Below are 7,040 nucleotides of genomic sequence, written 5' to 3' on the forward strand. Positions count from 1 at the left end.
AGAAGACTTTTCTTTAATTCTTAGTTTTGTGTTCCTTGCTGTATTGATTTTATTGGATTAAGCGCAATCTTTTACAGATCAACATCATCTATAGATGTGTACCGGGGCAGAAGGTCACTCTCATCTAAAATTGACTAAAGAACACACACAACAAACACACTAACAATCAATCCACCTTTTGAAATTGACTCATTTATTTATTTTGTGTTTATCATTTGTGTAAATTCTCACTGTTTTACACACGTCATTTAAATTTTGTTTATTTTGTGTTAACAACATTTACTCTGTTGTACTAGAAAAAGATGTTGTTCTGAGTGCTTGTATAGAATTTGTCATGTTATTGTCTCTACAGACCATTGAATCACTGTGAATGCTTGGTCATAGGTAACAAAATTGCTAGGCAGATAGTGCTCAGTGCTCAACGATACTGTATTGTGGTAAGGGAAACAAATCATCTCTGCCTTTAACATCGATGTGAATGGGTTAGTTAAATCTCTGCATGACCTTTTAACCATATAATTATTGTATTTATGGTATGCCAAAGACCTGAGGGTCCACAGGAACAATTATGACACCCAGCATACCACAAAACGTTTGCTGGCATGCAGCAGCGAGTGCGTGTATGATCCCTGGTTGAACAAGATCAAAATCGGTTGTGGTTTAGTTTTTGTGTTTTTCGTTGGCAAAGTTGTCATCGTCAGGCATGTATTCTCAAACACCCGGTTAGAATAGCATAATTTCTTCTGTTTCATATAATACTACCCTCTTTACTGTAGTGTGACACAACCCATGCAGAAATTATTCGATAATGGTGAGGTAGACAGAGGTAGCATGCCACTCTCTCACCGTAACAACACTGTCAGTCACATTAATATTCATATTTTTAGGTCATGGTCTCAGTGTTCACCAGTACAACATTTGCTGTGTGTGGTTTATGACCTTTTACATGAGGAAATTGTGGGCAGAATGTTCATATAACTGCATGTGTAGCCTGTAGAGACCTTGTACCAGAGGGGCCGTACTGAAGGCAACAGAAAACAGGGAGAAAGATGGATTGTGGGCCATAAAAGCTGTGTCCAGTGTCCTGACTGTGCAAGTGATTCTGGGAAGTACAGCTCTATGGACTGTACATGGCGAGGGACTTTGGGCTGTGGCACTCCCCTCTTCCCACTTAGGATCGGTGCAGGAGGGTGTCGGTTTGCAAAACATTCTACTTGGGCCAGGCAACACACCATGGAGAAGGTGGCCAGTTGGCGAAGTGGGTGGAGGATGCCATTTAAGAGAGACTGCCGTAATCTGAACTTTTGTGCGTACAGTGGGATGGTCATAAAACTCCAAGCATTCTCATGTTAGAAGTTGTGATGATATAGACAGACATGCTGGTGCACGTGTCTAGTGGGGCCAAGACCGTAACACCCCTGACGACAGGCAGTCGCCACGTTCTTTTAGCGAGCGGCAAAAACATACATTTCATGGCTACAACTGCCTGGGAAGCTTGACAGCCTTCTTTCAGAAGCTCTTAAGTGGCTGTCCTGCAAGGATTAGATCTCTCCGTAAGTGAAAGACTGTGGTCACGCATAAGTAGACATTTTTTGGCGAAACATGGCCATGCTTACTGTGAGAACGACGGCTCCATAATCCAAAATCTTCTTTTTTCAGACAAGAAAGATTTTGAGTCGCTGATTGATTCCTCTCAGGATGTGAAAAGCAGAGGCTTGCTCCTGCAGCGTGGGAACCCTGACCCTGGTGCTGTGTCTAAATTGGCTACCAGGCCACCAGCACGATCAAGAAGGGATACTCAATGATCAGAGGATAGTTTGATTGATTTGTACAACGTGGAGATGGCTTTTTTTTAGGCTTGGTGGCCAAGACTGTAACTCCCCTGATACCAGGGAGTCGCCACGTTCTTTTAGCGAGCAGCAAAAACATATATTTGACGGGTACGACTGTCTGGGAAGCTTAGCAGCCTTCTATCAGAAAATGGAAATGATTGGCCTGCAAAGATTAGATCTCTCAATAAATGAGGGACTGTGGTCCTGTCTATTTAGACTTTTTTGCCGAAACATGCCCATACTTACAGTGAAAACGACGCCTCCCTAGTCTAGAATCTTGTCTTTCAGACAAGAGAGATTTTGAGTCACTGACTGGCTCCGCTCAGAATATGTAAAGCAGAGGCTTGCTCCCCAGCACAGAAACCCCGGTGCTGTGTCTGAAATGGCTACCAGGACAACATAACAGTCCAAAAGGGGAAATTCAATGAGTAGAAGACGGTTCGATTCGTTTGTACAACGAGGAGGTGGTATTTGTTTGGTAATTCGGCTCCAGTCTGTCTGACTGATGGTGACAATACGTAATAAAACCATTCAGCATGAACGTCTGATATCTGGTGAGGATATATTACTTATAAAATTCTCACGAAACTTCTACTTATGAAATAAATAATAAGGGCCGTAGTTCCAGGAAACACAGGATTCGTGTAACTTGCGACTTTCAACTGCGATGTTATAAGAAGGTGTCTGTGGGTCCACAAATCAAGGAGTCACGGAAAGATTAATATATTCAAGCATGTTTAACTGCAACGGAACAGAGAGGTTAGGTGCATCTCAAGAAATCTTGAGTAAACTTCCGTGGAAGAAAGACTCAGCTGCTACGTAAATTTAATAATATGAACGAGATGATAAAGAAATTGTAAACTGATAATAATCATGTCTATTCCTGTCAGACGTCTGCGATATAGCACCGGAAGACATAGAAAGCACGTACTACAAGGGCCAGAAAACTGTAAACGGAACTGATGGGAAAATGTAAGTAAACAGTTTATTATTTCAAAACTAATCGCCGTAACTGTTAACATACTTATCCAATTGAGAGACAAGATGATCAATGCGTTCATGGCAAGCCATTTGTTACCAAGTTTGTTTCGACTGCGCTGCAGAAGTTTCGCTGGGAAGCCCATAGCCATCCTCCACTCAGTCCCGATCTCTCCCCATGCGATTTTCATATTTTAGCAGTCCTGAGGAAAGACATTCGTGACCGCGACTTGCTACAGACGAGGAGGTGCACGCCTAGGTACAAACACAATTCTGCACGCAACCACCAAACATTTTTCTATGAAGGTATTGACTATGTCGTCTGACAGTGGGATAACTGTATCAACAGTTATGGCGATTACTTTTGAAATAACAAACAGTTTACTTACTTTTCCCATCCCTACGTTTTCATTTGTCTGCCCCTTATAGAAGTCATATCACGCGGTTCCCAATGGTGTCAGATTCATCACGCTTTCAAACACCACTATCACACATAATGAACACAAGAACACAGGAGGGGGAACCAAAGATTTATGGAATCTACCAGTGATCAGTAATAAAATATATTTAATACAGGTGTACATTCACAGTTTGCTGCCCCTAATACGCAAAATGTCTGTACTATGTTCATAGTCGACCTTCATTTTCTTGCTGGTCACGACTTCCTACGTTCCCCGGTCTTCGCCATCTTTATATTCGAACAGGGATCCAATTACTTATTTACAGCCACATTTCCTCCTGCCATCCTCCATACAGTCCCGATCTCTCCCCATGCGATTTTCATATTTTTGCAGTCCTGAGGAGAGACATTCGTGACCGCGATTTGCTACAAATGAGGAGGTGAATCCCGTACGACAGAATTATATTTTGTTTTGAACCGTCTGTAATATCTTCTCCTCTTCATTCTTTCTTTTATGAATGTACTTGACTAATGCTGCGAAGGAGACGCTTTGCAGCTTTTCTCGTTCCATTCTCATTTAGATTTTTTACTTTCCCCTCTTGGGTTTTGCTAATGACCCATACTTTTGAGCCATAAAATTTAGCTTCTTCAGTGATTGTAAAATATAATCCTTCCTTAATGTCATTTGTTATCGATTTGCTCTTCCGTCTTTTATTTTTTATGAGTCATGAGTCTCTTGACTGTTTTGAAGCTGCCCGCCACGAATTCCTCTCTTGTACCAACCTCTTCATCTCAGAGCAGCACATCCTACATTACTTGTTTCAATATATTAAACCACAATTTCAATGCGGTCAGAACTGGCAATATGTCAGACTCCCAATGTAATTTGAATACGCTGAACCATCTGCTTTTTACTGGCCATCAACATAAATTAATCACTAGACACGTTGTGATTCTGTAGTATGTCTTGTCTGACGTCATGGGAATGGAGTCACTTTGCACTAGAAGAAAAACAACTGCCTCAGCTGAAGGAGGAATTTCAGGGTCACGTGGGCAGTTGTCGTGACAACTTTGACAGTTATCGAAGTGTGTTAGCAGGCCCTTCGACAGCCATAGATGTGGGTATGTTTCCAAGATGGTGCTCTGTTGTTTTTGTCTAAAGTATATGTAGCAACACTGACCCACTAAGGCAGCAGTATACTTCATATCTCGTTTTATTCATTACATGCTAAACAATCACTAAAACATTGTTCGAAATTTTTGACTGTTGTTTACAACATTAAAGAACAGCTCAATCAATATATGGACCCGTGGACCACAATCTTGGACAACGAACGACTACAAGACAAATATATCCATAGAAGTTGTGCAATGGGAATCTACCTTATTAGTGGGGGTATTTTAAACAAACTATATCGCACTACATCCTTAATATCGATTCCAGTTTCTCCTTATGCTACGTCATTGGACAAGTCCACCCCGTTACAGAGATACTCAGTGCATTCTTTCCACGCATCCGTTCTCTCCTCTGCGTTCAACTGTGGATAGCTCTTGCCCTCTTTACGTTGACGTCGTTTTAATTTGTTTTGGCTTTCCTACCCATTTAATCAGTCGTTCAGACGGGCATTTCTTTTCCGATTTCTTCACTTTTTTTGCAACCAATTCGCTTTGGATTTCCTTCACTTCCTATTTATTTTATTTCTAAGTGGCTTATATTGCTACGTTCCACCGTTTCCCTGAACATTTATCCGCTTCCTTCTTTCGTCAATGCATTAAAGCATTTCTTCTATTATCTAAATCACAGTTACCTTCCTTGTACAAAGGGCGTCCAAAAGTTTTGCACAGTCGTCTCTAAAAGTAGATGTAAGGTTGCGACAACGGTCGGTTATGGAGTTCCTCTTCAAGACTGGTGATGACTCTGCCACATCGATTCACAGGAAGTTGCTCCCTGTTTATGGGGAGGTCACAGTGGATCGCAGCACTATCCAGTGGCGGTTGCAGAGGTTTAAAGACGGTGATTTCTCTCTAATGGACAATCAACGATGCGGTAGGCCATCGACGGCAGTGAGTGATGTGAATAAGGAGACCATTGATCAAATCATCCAAAATGACAGCTGTGTGGCGACACGACAGCTTGCTGAAATGACTCGTTTGTCATTGGGTAGTGTGGTATCACTGGTACAGTCACTAAGGTATAGAAAAATCTGTGGACATTGGGTGCCTAGATTATTGACAAGAGAAATGAAAATGATGAGGAAGAATGTGTGCGAGGGTCTCATGAAGACCTTTACTGAAGAGTGGAAACAGTGTTTTGATGACGTCATTAACCAAGATGAAACATGGTTGTTTTTGTCCGAACCTGAGAGCAAAACCCAATCCATGGAGTAGCGTCATTGGGGTTCCACTCGGAAGAAGAAACCAAGACTTTCACGGACAGCAGGCCGAAAGGTGATGATGGCCGTCTTCTTCTGGGATCAGTGTGGCGTCATTTTCATTGACTTTTTGGAACCTGTCTCCACAATTAACCGGGAAAGTTACTGTTTGCATTACACAAGCTGCCGTCAAGACCCACTGACCAGAGCTTCCGGGTCAGCTCATCAGACTACACCATCACAACGCCAAACCCGATGCAGCTCTTATGTCGCAGGAGAAAACCAGGAAAATGGGTTGGAAAATTGTTCCTCATCCTCCCTACTGTCCGGACTTGGATCCGTCTGATTTTTACCGCTAAGGTCGTCTGAAGGCCCACCTGCACGGTAAAACATTTGATAGTAAGAAAGACTTTATTTTCTGTGTCAAGCGATGGTGTAAAAATCAATGCCCATAATTTTACCAAAGTGCATTCACATCGTGGAAAGAACGTTGGGCCAGATGCGTCGTAGCTGATGGAGGCTACATTGAGTAGGCTCAATGTATAGCTAAATGGTCCAAGTATTTTCACAAAAAATATCACACTCCTCCTGCAAAAAATAAAAAAATTAAAGACGACTGTGCAAAACTTTTTGAACGTCCTTTGTACCTATATTTGTCTGTCCAGATTCTGCGACTGGCTTTTTTTAGAAAAGTCTATTCCACTTCATCTGAACTGTCTGTTATGGTATTCATTATCGCTGAGAACTTAAAACACACCCCATCATTCTTCAGTACTTCAGTATGGCACATACTTCTGCGCTGCTTCTTCCGGATGATTCTCTCAAACTTGTCTACTCTTCACTCTTCATCATTACACAATTATGATCTAAGTGTACATCTCCTCCAGTGTATGTCTTGCAATCCAATATCTGATTTCGGTATCTCTGTCTCGCTTTGATCTAATCCAGCTGGAAACCTGCCATGTCTCCAGGCCTATTCTAAGTATACGACCTTCTCTTGCGACTTTTAAACATTAAATTCGCAATTACTCTTCAAAATATGCTGCAGAATTGAAACTGCTTTCTCCTCTCTCGTTCTCCAGGAACTCTGTTTTCTGTTACTTCCACTACTGCATTGTTCCAGTGACTCTGATTATTAGACTTTCTTCACCCTTTGCAGACTGAATTACACGTTCAATATCTCCATGTACTATCTCCCTCTTCATCTTATTCTTGTGTTCTTTTTTGTTGCCGGTAGCTTGTTACCGATAGTTTGCTATCGATTGTGATGGGAACAATGCCATCACCAAACTGTTCAAATGTGTGTGAAATCTTATGGGACTTAACTGCTAAGGTCATCAGTCCCTAAGCTTAGACACTACTTAACCTAAATTATCCTAAGGATAATTATCCTAAATTATCCTAAGGACAAACACACACACCCATGCCCGAGGGAGGACTCGAAACTCCACCGGGACC

This window comes from Schistocerca serialis, chromosome 2 (assembly GCF_023864345.2).
Source record: "Schistocerca serialis cubense isolate TAMUIC-IGC-003099 chromosome 2, iqSchSeri2.2, whole genome shotgun sequence".
NCBI classification, from domain to species: Eukaryota; Metazoa; Arthropoda; class Insecta; order Orthoptera; family Acrididae; genus Schistocerca; species Schistocerca serialis.